Consider the following 18,958-nt stretch of genomic DNA (forward strand, 5'->3'; position numbering starts at 1 on the left):
CAACACAATGCAACAACAGAGAAATGGAAAAATGAAAGCAAAGACACATAAACTGATGATAAGGTGACACAAAACAACCTCAGGGGAACACAAATTGACATGGGAAATATGCAAAACAACTTTATAGATACATCAAAGACCTTGAATAGTTGGAAAGTAACCACGAGGAGATGCAAAATGACCAAAAAGAAGATAAAACAATGGCAAGGGACACAACACAACCTCACAAACAAACATTCAAAGTGACAAGAAAGAAATAGAGAAAGACCACAAAGAATGCAAAGCGGCTGCAGTAGGGGGACACAAAATGATCTATCCATTCCGGTAATGGGGACATTAAATGAGGTCCACAAAAAAAACACAACACAACCACAGGCTTGCTCATATGTAGGATACATTTAATTGATTACGCTGAATAAACAATGAGACTTTTGATGATGTACGGTTTCTTTCAGGAAGATGCAGGCCGTGGGAGTATTTTTTAAGCAATTTCTGGAGATAGATGCAAAGCCGGCAGAAGAGGCCAAGAGGAAGAGGATATGAGATGAGACAGAAAGAGAGATAGGGCACATGTCGGGTGAGGAGCACGAACCTCCTCTCGAGCGGTAATTTGATTTCATGTGGCTCACAGTGCTCCGCCGTGCAGAGGGAAGGTCGTAATGGCAGCCATCTACCATCCATTATCACACTACTGGAGAGCAGCGTGATGTGTTCAGGGTGGATGATCACATCTCCACCACACTTGGCTTCAGTACATTTCCACCTCTGTTATTCATTAATCACAGACCACAAGATAAATGGAGAAATCCATATTGGCTTTAGGTTGAAGGCTGATCACTGCCGCTATGCTAACATGTTATAGGAATGTGTAAACCGATTTAGGTGTCGATGGGGTTAAGCTGTTTATATGAACCTTTGATTGCGTGCCCTTGTAGCCCTGCATAAACAAAGTATAGGAATATTTTCCTTTATGACTGAGAGATATGTACTCCACACAAGAGACATAAATAATGATGGTGGAAGAAAATAGACTTCCCTGAGCAGGAAAACAGTTTATCCTAACTTTCAATGACATTCGCTATTAATTCTACTCAACACATCATATGGAAAATGTGATAGTGGTCGCACTTTAATGCCTTTCAAGAACAAACACCGACAACAAAACAAAAAAAGGAAAAAGTAATCCAGTAATCTGATGTCTACCACATAAACAAGCAGTTTTATAACAGAGCCGTCTGATGTGTGTCGAGGTGTGTGTGTGTGTATGTGTGTGTGTGTGGTTGTTTTTTTATCCTGGTGTCATTTGCACATGATTTAGTGAAAGGGAAACACAGTGGACGCCGGTCATGCGTCTCAAATCAGAGGCTGCAGATGTATCAACATATGTGTCCTGCTGCCTTCAGATCGCTGCAGGGCTTTAATGAAGTCCAGGGGAAGCTTTTCTCACAGTCTAAAAGGCAAGCTGCTGTAGGAATCACTCGTACAAATAAGGCAGATGGATTCCACTACTTTTGTTTGTTTTCTAAGAGGTAAGGGATGACATCAATTATATCCAGATAAGCAATACTTTGTATAGACATTTATTACTTAATACTTAAATATATTTTTGTCTCTAATCTCCAAGAAGGGCTTTCACAATATCAGATTTACTTAACCTTGATTGTGGCCAAATTCATTTATGATAACAAGATTAATGTGATATCTATACAAATAATTATTGAAAACATCTGTTAAATTCATCTTTATTTTTGCCTGTATTGTACATTTTGAAACAATACAGGCAAAACTAATCACACACCAACATATTGCTGACCATAACTGTACAAAAGCATAACTAGAGATGTATTCGATTAATTACACAATACTATCATACGTGTATTTTAAATATTATTCAACATACATTTTTCAAATGGTGATTCTCAATACTGGTAAATTACAACATCTCCATCTTGAATGCATGTGAATGGCAACACTCATTTCAAAGGTAGATATAAACCTCACACAATAGCTTTTGTTGTTGTAATGTGGGGTTAACTGCCCATTTAAAAGGTAATAAACAAATTCAGTGTTGCACACACCGTCATTTACTGTGAGAACTGACTGCAATTACATTGCTCACCAAAACCCCAGCATCAATTTGAGCCTGCAGCCCGGTTAAACAAACCCTCAGTCATAACAAAGTTGATGAGCTTCGCTGAATAAATACCACCGTCACAGCTGGACTGAAGGAGCGTTCTGGCCCAGACAACGGGACAAGTTACAGATTTCCTGTGTCCATTAGGAGGTATTGACTTTATCTCTCTGAGTGCTGTAAGCTGTGATTGCAAATGACACATTGTTACAGAGGCTTTGTTCTAAGATGCCAAGCACAATGCCGCCGCTTGCTGTTTATTCCGCCATGACAAACAGACCATGTAATTAAGAGACTTCTTAATCCAGCCAAAACAGCAAAAAAAAAGCTCCCTCTCCTGCTTCTCCTGTTTATCTCAAACACACCACACACCACACACACACAAACACACCCACACACACACGTAATCCCACCTGCAAACACCCGGTCTGCCCATTAAGGGATTGCTTCATTATACTACGCAAATGTACCGGCCTTGTGGGAAATTCTCTGTTTGCAACAAGTCAACTGCTATGGCAACATTTGGTGTCTGACTGCGTGAGAGCGTGTGTGCTGGGCTCAGACTCTGGATGAGACTGCATTACAGTATGCAAATCAAAACAAACCGACGTAGCCATAGTATGTCCCGCTCTGTGTGCAACTATGCAACACAGCTGCACGTCCAATCCCCTCCCATGACTATTAAGAAGCATAACGAAAAAACATTCACATCACATGTTTCCTATTCTCCGCGCAGTGGAAGGCATGTAGGGCTCTGCTCTTAGACTTCACAAATGTACACTGAACAGTTTAATGTTTCATCAACCCAGAGAAAGAATGATGTATGATGAAGAATAAGCGCTGAGTCACATGTCTTCTGACCTCTCTCTTTACACATTACCCGAACATTTCCATCTTTTCTAATCACAGCTTTGGCTTGTACTGTATATGTTCACATATTCCTACCATGACCCATCGGTGTATTAACTGATAAGAACTGATTGATTTTCCGCCAGTAAATGTAGCCGCGGCGAGCTAAAACCTATGATAAATGGGTTTCAGAGTTATCAGAGTGGATGAGTCGATGTGCTGATCAATGCCAAAAACTCAACAAGGTCATTCCTGCTGGAGATAAAGCATATGCAAATTCGTCCAAAAAGCCCGCACAGTGTTGTCCAGCTAATGGGAAACTCTAGTTGAGTCACCCCACTTAATGTTGGAAACAGTGAAAAGCATAGTACTGTACTACAGCAGAGTTGTTGTACTCAAGTACCTACATTTCTTTGTCTTTTGATATATTTCAGCTCTGCTTCATTGCAGAGGGTGATATTGTACAATGTAAATAGGTCGCTAGTGTGAACCTACAGAGAATAATAACCTGAATCTGCTGCTCCCCTCAGCTTTATGGAGCTTTAAAATGGGTTTCATCTCATTGTTTAGCTGTCTGACCCCAAACTTTACTGTTCTGGTTCACTCTCACTACTCTCTGCAATCAGGGACAAAAGACAGACACAGCTGCTATAGTTGTGGAGCATTTAGAAGCTTAAGATCCAGATATTTCATTCAGATCATGGAGGAGAAGGGAAGCTTATTATGCAGATGAGAAATAGAGGTAAAAGAGAGTCAATTTATGACTTTAATGCACAATATAACCAAACACATTAATCATGCTTTGTAACATCTGGAGGTGTGAACCAGAATCTCTCAGTTAACAGTTTTATCATATCTAAAATAAAAGCCGATGATACGTCAATGTGATGTTAATTGATCTAAGTGCTTCTTCAGCCCTGGTCATGAGAATAATGCGACCACACCTGAAATACTTTTAAACACAAGAAATAATAAGTTCTCAATTCACCTCATGTATCCAGGTCATCCAAAAGGTTCAACTCATAAAACAAACATTCAGTCCAAATGCTTAAAATTATCAAATACTAAAACAGGTGGAGGGGCAGGGATGTGCTGCAATCAGGAGGTAGCTGCTTTGAAGCCTGCTGTGGAACATTATTTAGGACATAAATGATTAAGATATTTATATCACAGCCATTTGCATAATGCATTATGTATGAGAACATGGAATGGCTGGTAATTTAAAGCCAGGATTAGCCTAGTTCATATCAATCATATCACTGTATCAAACAGAAAGTGCTATTATCTCATCTCCAGCTCGGTTCCTTTTGACCAGGCCACAGATAATATTACACGTCTTAAAGGTCAGAGATGGATTTGTACATGATTTTTTTCTCAAAGATAACCAACGTTTTACACGAATGTAGCCAGATTGCTGTATACCAAAAAGGCCCTGTAGCTCCACCACTGATTTAAGAGAACCAAATACTTAGCAAATGCCAGCAGGCTCTTTCATTAAAATGCCTCTACATCACTATGTGCTGTGTGCAGACACTACAGCACACTTGTACCCCTTACCTGAAAGTATGCTACGACAACAAGGTCAATTACGAGTTATCAAAACCACTCTCCTGCCATGTCAAGAGGTAGCCAGACTTGTCTGCCTGCAAATTAATTTCCCAAATGAAATAGCACTTGGTTGTTTCCTTTCACCTGAAGTAAAACTGGATGGAAATGATCATTAGTATGTAGAAAATTGCAACCCATATAAAAGGGGAAGAAAGGAAATAGATTTGAGAGATCAATCACTGTTAATTTCTCTTGGGAGTGTAGCATGGTGCTATATTGATAGCAGTGAAATTAGCAATCAGAGGGCTTAAGGACATCAGGACAGCATCTGCAATTTACATCAATCTGTCTTAAATGATGGGCACATTACACATTTTAATGTATTGATTGCAAGCCACATTTTGTGGGAGTAGAACAAATATAAGAAATAGGATATTTAATAACATGTATATTGTTATGCCTTTTTACATTTTTTCATAATCTCTTTTGTTCTGATAGGTTAACTGCCCATTTCCAAGGGAATAAACTAAGTCAGTTTTGCCATAATTTACTGTGAGAACTGACTGCAATTACACTGCTCACCAAAACCCCAGCATCAATTTGAGCCTGCAGCCCGGTCAAACCAACACACTCCCTAAACGTCCAGGAGCGACGCTTGGTCAGGGTCCCGTGGCGTGCAGTTGGGACGTGCCGAGGCTCCTTCAGCTACATAAACGGACGCAAAGAGCTTTCAACTGATTGCAATGTATTCCCATCGGCGGCGGTATTTGACGCTCAGGGAAGCACCGCATCGGTCCATGTCGGCGGCATTTAAAGGCAATGTGAGCGTCCATTCCCATTGGATAACGGAGGATTTTACACCCGGAAGTCACTATTCTCCTTACTGTTGATTGATTTTACAGTGCACTACTCATCAACTCAAAAACACCAGATTATCCTTGTTAATTACACAACATTGATTGGTTTAAATTGTGTGCAATGCTTTTGTGTTTTTCCCCTTCGATTCGGAGAAACCAATGTTTTTTCGGAGTTTAGAATGGCAGAAGACACTACACTACCCAGAATCCTCAGCTATCGTTTGGGACTACACCATGTGCTTTGTTTGACAAACCCCGTGATTAGTTCTCAAGCTCTGTGATTGGATGTTGGAGTGGCAGTGCGCTCCCCCCCCCCCCCCTTAGGTCACAGGCTCCTCCAACAGTGCAACACAATAAAACAGATACACAGAAAAAATAGTGCAAGTAAATACAAAAAGAAAAATTTTAAAATAGTAAAAAGTTAAATAGTGCAATAAGAGTCTATATACAAGTGATTGGAATATGATATATTAGACAAATAATTTCTAAGTAGCAGCCAGATGAATGTTATGGATGTTGTTTTTTCTTCTGGCCTGTGGGATGAAGCTGTCCCTGAGTCTGGTGGTTTTAGTCCGGATGCTGCGGTACCGCCTGCCAGACGGCAGCAGACAGAACAGTTTGTGGCTGGGGTGATGGGGTCTTTTATAATCCTGAGGGCTTTCTTTAAGGTTAACCTGGTATTTTTACTCCACTACATTTATTTTAGTTACTTTACAGATTTGGATTAATGATGTGAAATATAAACAACCCTTAAGTCAGACTTTAAAATTCAGTGAAGGTGATTGTCAAGTGCAAACAATCAGGCGAGATATTTGATAGTTGGTGCTTGAGAAGACAAAAAATGTATCTGCAGATCCCTATAAAGCATATTCATTACTCGTTATTCTCTAATTGTTCATCAAAAACTGTATATAATGGCTATTTTGCACATCCCTTTCAAGATTTCAAGATTTTCAAAGGTTTATTGAAATATCATATACACAACTACGGTGTAGTTATGCAATGATGACAAACTTGGGTCATAGGTTCCTCAACAAGAGATCTATCGATATCTGTGTACCTCCACCATTAAACTGTCATATTCTGCACATTTCTTATTCTATCTACATACATCTTATAAGAGTATAATAAATATGTATAATATCGGTTAAAATAAGTGCTTCAACATAGTTAACATTGCAGGAAAGTTGATTGTCAAGTCCCAAAACAAACCATGCAGTATATTAAACGTTAAAGGTGGGGTAGGTAAGTTTGAGAAACCGGCTCGAGATACACTTGTTGTTATATTCCATGGAATGCTCTTAACATCCCGATAGCAATGAATATCTTAAGTGGTTTGACAAAAAATCCATACAAAAAATTAATCTGTGGAAGCCGTAGTACTGTAAAAAGCACGACCAATCATTTTAGCCGGCCCGGCTAAAATAACTGGATGGCCTACCTGCCTGTCAGCCTTCCATCTGTGCACAAACTTATCTCGTGCCCTCATTGGTCATGTGCGCGTTCGTGTGTGTTGGAGGAGGGGCTCTGTAAGGAAGTGGCAGATTGTTTCCGGCTGTGTATTTTCAAATTCTAGCACACTCGAGCTGGTTTCTCCAAAATTACCTACCCCACCTTTAAGTACTTTGTCAGGCTTAATATAGATACCCCCAAAGCTTTTTGCTTACATGTATTTAAAAGAAGACCTTAACCTAAAGTATTATTTAATGTTTAAATAAAGCCTAATTAGTTTGTCTGTTTTGCACATCCTCCTATTAATATCTTTGTACATCCGGCACTAAACTGTTTTATTCTAGATACCATTTACAGTATCTTCTTGATATTTTCTATTCTATATTTCTATCATTGACCTTCTACTTTCTTAAGACATTAAGAAAAAGGCATTTTAAACAGTAATTAAAAAGCAACACAATCTACCTGCATTGCAAATACTCTAAACGTGTAATAACGTGCTTTAACCAGTAGGTGGTTTGGGTTAAAAAGCTGTCAAGTTTACAGTGTTAACAAAATAAAATATACTGCTGTTTCTGGTTTAGTTTACGACGGATATATTTTGTTATTGTTTTGATATTTGTAACACAAAAGCGATGGAAAAAACCCACAGCAACACAGAAAAGATGGTCTTAACATGACCCAGCGGTCTAGTAGTTAATAAAAAACAATAATATCAAGACAAAATATTACTACTAACTTTATTGTGAAATTAAAACAGAACAATAAAAGAATAGTTTCCGGTCTATTCTGAGACCCGATCTCTGTAGATAAATAAAGAACTACGACAGATGTGTAATATTTAATGCAGCCAAACCATTCATTACAATGCATTCATGTGATGACTTTCAAAGAGTAAAGCAAGCACTGCTGAATAAAGTATGATTTTATCTTTTTTTTTCATATGGAATGCAGTTGGAGGTCAACCAATCACAGAGCTTGAGAACTAATCACGGGGTTTGTCAAACAAAGCACATGGTGTAGTCCTAAACGATAACTGAGGATTCTGGGTAGTGTAGTGTCTTCTGCCATCCTAAACTCCGAAAAAATATTTGTTTCTCCGAATCGAAGGGGAAAAATACAAAAGCATTGCACACAATTTAAACCAATCAATGTTGTGTAATTAACAAGGATAATCTGGTGTTTTTGAGTTGATGAGTAGTGTAGATATCACTGTAAAATCAATCGACAGTAAGGAGAATAGTTACTTCCGGGTGTAAAATCCTCCGTTATCCAATGGGAATGGACGCTCACATTGCCTTTAAACAGCCGCCGACATAAACGGATACAGTGCTTCCATGAGCGTCAAATACCGCCGCCGATGGGAATACATTGCAATCAGTTGAAAGCTCTTTGCGTCCGTTTATGAAGCTGAAGGAGCCTCGGCGCGTCCCAACTGCACGCCACGGGACCCTGACCAAGCGTCGCTCCTGGACGTTTAGGGAGTGAGAGTGTGTTGGTTAAACAAACCCTCAGTCATAACAAAGTTGATGAGCTTCACTGAATAAATACCACCCTCACAGTTGGACCGAAGGAGCGTTCTGGCCAGGACAACTGGACAACTTACAGATTTTGGTGGCGCTATATTGATAGCAATGAAATTAGCAATCAGAGGGCTTAAGGACATCAGGACAGAACCTGCAACTTACATCAGTCTGTCTTAAATGCTGGGCACATTACACATTTCAAAGTATTGGGTGCACGCCACAATTAATAGGAGTAGAGAAATAATATTTGAGTGCCTTTTTTATATTTTTTCATATTCTCTTGATCATCTTTGTTCCTTTTACATGCACTTTAAACATATTTAATTTGTGTTTACAAAATCACTGAGTCAAATTAATTGAATATGCAAACATACTAAAAACCGTTTCAGATTCTGATTTAGATTGGACATGTTTCACATAGTGCCAGCTCTAGGAAGGGCAGTATCGTCAGTCTGTTCTCCACTTTGGTCCAGAATAAAATATCTCAGCAACTACTGGATATATTGCAATGTGATTTGCTGCAAATGTGCATGGTTCACGGATGAAATATCCTAAATATATGCTGCTTTATGGCATCATAAAAAGGTTTGCTTTCTTATAGTTTTCAGCCCTATTCTTTTTGATATGCAAAAAAGTCCTCTAAATTGAGATATCTAACCTCAGAGAGGGTTTAAGGAAGAAGAACAGGTCACACAACATTTTCTTGATGTTCAGTGGGGTGCAAAACTCACTTTTATATCCTAAAAGAAAAACATAATGTTTACACTGCCAAAAGGCTGAACCCCAACTGAGAGCTCAATACATTATGTATCTGTTTATTTTACATAAACCAAATGTTTCAGAGGCACGAAAGCTCCATGTCTGTCCCCATGCCAGATCAGAAGATAGTTCCATTCCCTTAAAACAAGAGAAATCGGTGGGAAGACAATGAAATGACAATAAAGAATGTGTAAAGTGGGATCACACACAGAGCAAGATAATGAGGATGTCAAGATGGCTCACAGGAGGTGAGATCTCACCACACTGTAACCCTGAACAAGTGCTAACCAGGGAATGAGGATAAATGAAGTATTCTGATGTGTGTTTTCTGTTTGAAACAAACAGCGATACCCCCTATGCACTCTACTTCCTGTGAAGGTTTAATGGGGGCATGACTGGGTGCAAAACAGTTTCTAATTAAAATGTGTACTTTCGTGCCTTAGATTTGACTCAAACTTTCTAAAGTATCATCAACAGTATCACCAAAGGACACGAGTTCAAAGGGAATCTGAGTAGCTGTTTTATTGATGTCTTCTGGGTCACATGGGTTAAGAAGACCAGTTCAGTCTCTCTTTACATGAAAGGATAGAGAGAATTTGTATTCAGAGTATACACTGGTAGTTTTTTTCTTCAGAGGGGTATCAGAGTCAGTTAGAAACTCAAAATGTTGTGGAAGGTTATAATGTTTTCAATGTGTACTAAGAGGCCCTAATATACTTTTGGGGTTTTCCCTATCCTGTAGTGTATAATATAGGTTTTTGTGCATGCAAATGGTCTGCAAAGGCTAAAATCCCAAAGGTCCCTCCAGAGGGAGTTTCTCTCCCACGCCCTCTTTTATACCAAATAGGTCGTTGAAATTGTGGAATAACAAAGATACAAAGATAACAAGTGTATGCTGTAAAAAAAAAGAACACTCCATTATATTTTTACAAAAAAATCTACTTTGCTCCTGAATTCAGCTTTAGTTTGACACTTGTCTTAAAGACACGTTGTTGCGTAGTCCCTCTGTGCTCTCCTCAGGACCCCCAATTATCTACCCGTCACCTTTTTCACAGAAAATGGCACAATTAAAACTTTATCGCTGAATAATCGCTTTACTGGGCGCCGGGGTTTAATGACAGCGGGTGTTAAGGAGCAAATGAGCCCTCTGGAGCAGAATTACTCCTCGGCAGCCTGGACACTAATCACAGTCCTTGTTTCAGAGGAGACAGATTTAATAACACCCAGACTGTCAGACCTCAAAATAGTGTTTGTGCCATTCTTATGCCCATCTTGAGACAAAATGAAGCACGTCAGTCATTCTGTTTCGTACTTAAAGGGACACTCCTTCATTTTTACACAGGAATGTCTGTTAACTTGTCATGTGATGTACTAGTCAGATAACACAGATTACACTGTTAGACTTGGGACTTGAAATTAATTGAGTGTGATTCTTTTCCACAGAGAAGATCTAACAGGAGATGCATTATCAAGGATATGTTGGCCTTTGATTCTCCAGTAATGGCGATTAATTCGACAAATCTGTCTCTTGCATGTTCCCATGTGTTCCTTCTTTGTCTAAATGCCTGCTCCAAGGAAAATAAATATTATATGGAAATTTGCCCCATAAAGCTAAACATTAAAGGCACACTAATATACCAACGAAACCAGTACAATAACTTCCCCTGTGGTGTAGTTACAGTATAGGTCTACAACAAGTTGAATCTATTTAAAGAAGAAATGTGTGTTACGATCTAATATATTGAAAACATGGGGTCTTTATTATGTTAAGGGTGGTACAATGGGTGAATAAAAAGAGCAAGGAGGTTTGCTCAGTGATGCATGAAGCGAAAACAGCTTGACTTTTGAGTTTAAAATCATTCCTATCTTCTGGCGATCTTCTATATTCCTGGGACCCATAGGGATAGATAGATCGAATAGAATAGATAGAAACCCTTTATTCTCATTATACAAAAAATATACAATGAGATTATGTAGGGAAATGTTCTATATTCCTGTCACACATAGAGCATGCCCACTTGCGTTTTCCTTGACCCCGCCTCAGTCACGCCTTCGTCGACTCAATCAAATGAATGAAAAGTGAAAAAGGTAATTTTTCAGATTTGGGTAGTAGTGCATTTCACAGCTTTTAGGCTCTAATGATTTAATTAAAGGCTTTTGGAGTGTTCGTCGTGGAATGTTTTTTTTTAACTCTATGAACAATAATCTGCTGATTTACAGTCGTCTCTTACTGTACCAAAGTCATTTTGAAAAAGTATTTTTAGGCCCCATGGCATTACCTGACTGACATGAAGGTTGTTATTCCACGTTTCGGCCACCCTGACGTTAGCTTCCACGCCTGGTGCTCTGGGGGCTTGGAAGGCACAGAAAAATAATGCTGTCCTATCAGTTGACGCAATGAGATGTGACGAACCCAGAGCCTGTGGCCTGTGAGTGTGCAGGTGTGTTGCAGGTCCTGTGATGGGGGTGGAGCTGAGGAGGCCAATCAGCATGACCGGGGACACCTGGCCGGAGCCGAGGTGCTACTTAAGCCCAGCTGCCCGGAGTCACATGGCCTTCGTGACTCCCGCTGCAGGAAGACTCTCGCCGGGATCCTTTACCCTCACCCATCCTCTCATATTCTTGGTGTTGTTTTGGAATTGCCACAATAAATGTCCCGTGGTTTTTGTAACCCTCGAACGTCTCGCTCTCTTTTCCTGTTGTGGCCTACGAGCCGGTCATAACAGAGAAAATACTTCTGTAAGTTGTTTTGAAGGATCTACACAGTTTTTTACATATAACTCGAAGGACTTACATAAATGCACATAATGGTTTGCAGGTAAAATACTTTATAAGATACAGTTACAGATTATTGTTTTATTGGATATTTGTTTGAAAAAGGCCTTGTGTACTTATTTCACAATGTTTAGCAACCATCGTCATCTTTTAACACTTCCTGCAGCCTCTCTATAAGGATGTAAGGACATAAGGACCTTGAGCTGAACTCCATTCCCCTTCACACACCCCCCTCCCTCCACTCACACTTTACAAAAGTTTAAATTGATGAGATATGTATGCTTTATGAATCCTAATAAACCGGCTGCGTGAGTCTATTTGTCAGATGTGCTCGTGTCATTATGCGAGTCACAACTTGAGGTCTCTGCACAGTTAATACTTTCTCCCTCCTCTCCATCTATCAAAGTTAATGCTAAGCAGACAGAAACATGCAGCTGTTTCTGGTCACTGTGGTAAATTACATTTTCACACTATAAAGTAAATATTGCCCCTGCCATATTAGAATGACTGGAAATAAACTGTCATATTGACTGCTTAAATTCCTAGTATGGATGTACACTTTTTTTTGTATGTATTACATATAATATGTGTCAGTCTTGTGCACTACCAAACCAAGTTTTTGCCAGTACAAGATATGTACTGCTTCCCATTTGACACATATATTACTTATAATTCCTCATCAGTTACTGTGGGGCTGCCTTCTGGAAAGACTTGCGTTATGAGCCCCTTCCTGAGAAAATGTTATCAATCTCAGGCCTATTATCAATGTGTGTATATTTGTGTGTGTGTGTGTGTGTGTGTGTGTGTGTGTGTGTGTGTGTGTGTGTGTGTGTGTGTGTGTGTGTGTGTGTGTGTGTGTGTGTGTGTGTGTGTGTGTGTGTGTGTGTGTGTTTGTTTGTGAGAGTGTGTATGCTATATGACTTTACCAACCTTAGCTACATTGCTCAGAACACCAAACAGCCTTGGAGTGAATTAGTGAAGTGATTGGGTGAGTTATTTTCATTTAGTGTTGGCTAAAGTGCACGGTTTGTGTTAAGTCAAAATTAGCAATCCTGCGGTGGTTGTCGAGCAATATTATTAAAAAAAAAACGCAAAACTGCAAAAATGTTTCTGTCTGATCTGGTCCTAAACCTTCCTGTAGTCTCAGGCCTAATCAGTTTTTTTATTGTCTTTTACCAATGTGTTGTTATTTTTTCTCTATTTCTTCTTGCAAATGTAAAGCAAATTGAGTGTTGTTGTGATACATGTTCTATGAATGACTCGATGCCTAAATAAAACATTGGACTAACATCAATACAATTTGTTTAAAAAAAAAAACAGACTATAATTTACTCACTTAAAAAATAGGATTTCCCTACTCTTTATGCAAACTGAAATTAATTCAACTACAGGGTGATATCAGTTTGAATGAGTTAAGTTAAATAACCTGAAAGTAACAGAGCTGGTGTGCAGCAGAGATTCACACATCAACCCTCAGCAGCATCTTACCAGCAGCCCTCCCCACACCCCCCTCTTCCCTCCACCACCAACCCCCCCCCCCCCCCCCAGTCTGTGACTCTGAGAATACGAGAGGCAACATTGGACTCAGGAAGAGGCAGGGAGGGAAAACATCCAGATATATAAACCCAAAGAAAGACAGAGAGAGAGAAAGGTGTCATCTCCTCACACTCCAGCCTGCCTTCTTCTGTCAAACTGCCTCCAGTGGTCTCTAAGCACCGCCACGGTGTGTCCCTCTTGTCCTGGAGAACATAAAAACCACATGACTGCTCCTTGTCCTGTTTGTCAACCTCTCACAGACAAATAGCAGTGCATAAAGTTGTCACAGCCACTGAGAGAAAAGTCATTATTTTACTCGCAGGATGGTGCATTTACCCACAGTGGTAGTTTCACCCTTCAGCCATCGCTTTCAGGAGCATCCGCGGAAGAGAGGTCAGATAATAGCTTTCACTTTTGGGCCACGCTGCCCCACTCCACATAGGATCTGAACCAGACACCTTCTGATTACTGCCGGTAGTTCTCCAGAGACCCATTCCTCACTCAGCTGTCCAGTTCAATTACGCACTGTGAGTGAAGAAATACAAGGAAATCTGTTGTTCTGCCCTGAGTCATACAGACAGAGAAGATTCTTTGTTCAGCAAGTCTGCCTACACATCTCTGCACCAGATTCGGAAAATGTTTATTTAAATGACTTGAAAGCCCATTCATACAAGAAACCTAAAACATGCTCTATGTTTTTGGAGTAGGTTTAGTAATGGGGCAGTTCAGCAGAACAAAAAAACACCTGTCGTTGTGGTGGATATTCCACACTTAATCACCTTCTGGTAAGAAAAACTAAATATACAAGTGTAAACTAAAGTTGTGTTATTTAATAAAGAGTTATAGCATTTAACAGAATCAATCTTATTTCCAGCTGGAAGAGGCTGAGTCCTGCACTGGCAAATAGTACCAAGATCTGACCCTGTTACACAGAAAAAGCATCAAAAGGGACATAATACATGCTAATTATAACAGAGAACAAAAGGTTTCCAGTCTTTTGTATTAAAGGTGTAATAAAGCCTGGGAATGACAGCCGTACTGATACATTTAATCTGTGAATTAAATGAGACTTGTGATAAATTCCTACAATAGTCGTGATCTCAATACTGATATCAATTTAGACTGGTCTGGTGTGAGTTACCGAGGCCCATTATCCATTATTCAAGATAACCTAAACACTTTGTTGTGAATAGTTTCAAGTAGGAGCTATTTTGTGACCAAACTACCCCATCCAACTGCAATACAGATTGCACAATGACACAATAAGAATCAAAAATGTTTTACTGTAAATCACCTATTAAAAAGTAAAATTTCAGCTATTTGAGGATAAATCTTGTATAAGGAGACTTGATGTTTCTCTTATGTAAACATCCCAATAAAAACACCAAAACAAACAATGTGTAATAATGTCTTCAACCTTGAAACTCCCACAGTGTGTGTGTGGCAGAAACGCATTGATTCCTTTCAAAGATAAAGAAAAAAGAAGGATTTAAAAAATGTTCATAAAAAAACCCTCTCAATGTTCTAAAACAGCTGGATTTGTTCCAGAAAGAATAACACAGTGTCCCAGCCCTTATTAGTGACAGCGTTAATTTGCTTTACCGAAGACAGTAAGAAGAAGTGCAGTAATAAAAAAGAAGATCGGAATGCTTTAGTTAAAACATAATAAACTCTATACAGCAACTGACTATTGACACAAATAGGTTTCTACATCTTATTGTCTAACTATTGGAACTAAAAGGCAGAGCTCAAACTATGAAGAAGCTTTTATCTGCTTTTGGCATAATGTATTTATACAATTTCAACATTTGCTATATCGCAGTTCTTTGTGCCGTTTCTCATTGGCTTAACCTTTATTTAGAGAGGCATATTCAGACAAATGCTATATAACTGTGGGGTTTTCTTTGTAAATAGGGGAGAATGGGGTAAGATGAACCAGTGGGTTGTTGACCCATGCGCTATAGGGAACTGTGCACATTTGTTGTAATGTCACCATAAATTCAGGAAGCACCCATCATTTATATTTGGCTGTGAGGGAGAGAAGCACATGGTAAGTGGTAAACATGTTTTTTTCACAATAAACCTTGTTTGGCTTGTCAAAGTACATTTTAAACATGTCAGGTATATTTACTGTTATTTTAGAACAAATGTATCCAGGTCTGAAAATATGTAACATACATGTTGTTTATTTAGCAAGGTGTAAAACCATTTGAATCATTTAGTTAAAGATTAGCATGAATGACTGAGCTAGCCAATGGTTCAACACCCCCTTGAGGCCCTGAAGTTACAGTAAGTAAACTCTCTGTAGGACTTTTGTTTTAAACACAGTAGAAACAAAAACATTCCTGTACCAAACAACTACAGTAGAAAGAGAAGGGTTAAGCAGGTAGGGTTTGCAAGAGATCACATGATTCAGTAGGTCAGCTCAGGTTAATTGTTCTTGTGTAGCTAAATACAGTATCTTGATAGAATGAATTATTTTCTTTTAGGTCTAGATTGGTTCAATAATTTTACGGCACGCCACCATCTTTCCTGCTGTATGCCTGAAGCAATATCTATAGGAAGGGGTTACAGCCTTCAATACAACTTTAGTGGAGGAGTTCTTTGACAATCTGGTTACAGTGATAGACAGATGAGAGAATAACCACATTTAATAACATGAATAACTATCAATGAATAGCCATACATCAGTACAGTCCATTTCCAACCGAATGGTGTTTATACAAGCTACATTTACAAGGATATCATGTTAGGAGAAACACCAAAGCAGGTAGTGGCAGAGAAAGGATGATATATTTATTTTTACTTATGCTCAGGTTGGTCAATTTACCCCTTGACTTGGATCAACTTAACCCTTAGATAGAGCAAGGTAATCCACAAGACTGCACTTTCTTTGAGAAGTCATATTTTCATGGCCCTTTGCGATAGATGCATTATATTCACTTTGATTGACAATTCAAACCTTTTCTTAAATGTTTTATTTATTTATTTATGCAGTGCGCACCATCAATGACCTCTGCACAAGCAGTGAGGGACCTGCAGGGAGGATTGTCCGAGGGTTGTGATCTACATCAGCGATTCTCAAACTGTGGTCCGCGGGAGGGTACTGCAGGTGGTCCGTGGAAAAAAGCTAAATAAAATCCACTTTTTATTATCAAGGATTTTCGGGGACCGGCCCACATCGTCCGACCGGCCCACTTCAGTACCGGCCCATCGGGATTCGTCCCGAACGTCCCGATGGCCAGTCCGCCCCTGCTTCTGCCAGGGGATGCCACCCCTCAAAATCTCCTGCCACCCTCTTGCCACCCCATAAATATTTGTCTAGATCCGCCCCTGAGTAGGCTATATTTTTCGTTTTGTTTATTTAATAAATTAATTTCAGGATAACTTTGGGAATTTTGTTTGTTTGTTATGAGTTTTAAATAGATTTTGAAAGTGGAGATAGAGAGAGAAGCAGCGCTGTCTGCTTTGTTGCAATACTGTAGCTCAAGCATTTACAGTATTGCGTGCGCACTTGTGGCATTGTTTGGGATGACCTAATTCAAATAGCGTCGGCCATCCTCTTTGAGAAACATACACAACGCAGACAGACACCGGTCACACGTGCGACAAAAGTATCAGATAGGCTTCGATTTATTTTTGATTGTCTATAATTAACTATAAAGAAATATCGGCGTTTTAACACTACGTTTATATATGTACTTATTTTTACGGTTTGCATATGAGGTGGTCCGCGAAAATCCTTGATAATAAATAGTGGTCCGCATAAACAAAAAGTTTGAGAACCCCTGATCTACATCATTGAATGCGCAAACTGTCACACATACGCACACGAGAAACCCGATTCCAACTCAATTACGCAATGGATGCATTAGTGTTGGCTCAGTTTTGAAGCATGCAGTATTACAGGCAGAAAAACACCCTCCTGACATCCACATCTCAGCTGGAGTGCTGTGCCATCTACTTGAGAGTGATGCTGCATTGATCTTCCGCTGCGGCAAACACTAAAAGCAACCACAGACCTCCTGGGAGCCCAACAGCACGGAGTATGTGCGCTCAGCCTGTTGTCATTGTGTCAAAAACGAATGGAGGGCCTCCTGAAGATCGGTGAGTCATAGGTGAGGCGGATAGCGCTGACAAGCTTTGATGGCGTCCTGAATCTTTAGGTCAGAGGTCACCGCTATTTACATGCTGAGGACGAGATGGGTTCTCCATCCACAAAGGTCAGTCTCATTAAACTCCTCGCCTTGAGAGCAGAGCACGCAGAGTTTTCTCACACACGGCAGCTCTCTGCTTTTAGCGTTTCAAAGGCAGGTATGAAGGAAGCGTGCAAATGACTTTACATGTCAGTGGTTTCATTATAGCATTTCTATCGGCAGTTTGGTAGTCAGATGACTAAAGAGAAAAAGTAGTTTGGTCTCAAAATGATTGTTCGGTAAGTCTTAGTTATAAGTAAGTAATATGATGGTAATGGAAAAGACGTCAGCTAATAATCCATTACGCCCAAGTATTACAGGACAGTATTATTGTAAAAATAAATAAGAATTCAAGGTTATTCATTCTAACATAACGATTGGATTGTGATAAAGTTATCTGGTGAAACTAAATTGTGAAATACATTCATAGTATGCTTTAATGTCTGTATTTTCAATATTAATCATATAGCTAGCTAATTGCCTTTTGATGTATTGCTTGATTACCAGTGTATGTTGTAAGCCAATTAGCTGAACGCACAGATAATGATGTATATATTGTTCTCACACTGCACATTTCAATTTAATTTAAAAACTGCAATTACCTTGCACACTTAAAGTAAATAATATCTCATGTTTACACTTTGATCGTCGTAGGTTGGCCTATAATAGTGTACACTGATGTACATTCTGTATATTTATATTGTATATTTGATGAAGATACTTTATATATTGATCTTTCACTGTCAATATGTATGTGTTTTAGTGTTTTGTTTATTTTCTACTGTTGATATTTATATATTTGCTGTTTGTTTATTCTCATGAGCAATGCCTTGTTTACATGGTTCTTTGACACATACAAATACAATATTGGGATCAATGAAGTATACCTAAACTAATGTAATATAATCTCATTTGATTTAATCTAATGTTAGCAGATAAACACACAGTTTGATTAATTTATTACATTTAGGCCATTGTGTTTTTGGGAAATGCGACGGAAAAATGACAAAATCCTCTAAACTCAACAAAACGTGTAACATCAACAACAACAACAACAACTGTTGCTTTGCTGTAACAGAAGGACGAATAAAGGATTTCTAATTATGATTCCTATTCTGAGATAGCCAGTATGACTTCTATTGGAATCTCAACAATCTCTGTTTGGGGAGGATTTTAAGGAAACAGATACAATACTCTGGCTCACCATCTAGAACTAATGAAGCACAATTCTAGAATGTTGAAATTGATTTTAAAGAAATAAAATCAATTTTAAGAAAGTACTCATCATAGGAATGCTTGCAGGTTCATTTTTTAAACCTGGCCCACAAG

Source organism: Trematomus bernacchii, unplaced genomic scaffold, assembly GCF_902827165.1.
Source record: "Trematomus bernacchii unplaced genomic scaffold, fTreBer1.1, whole genome shotgun sequence".
In the NCBI taxonomy this organism is placed as follows: Eukaryota; Metazoa; Chordata; class Actinopteri; order Perciformes; family Nototheniidae; genus Trematomus; species Trematomus bernacchii.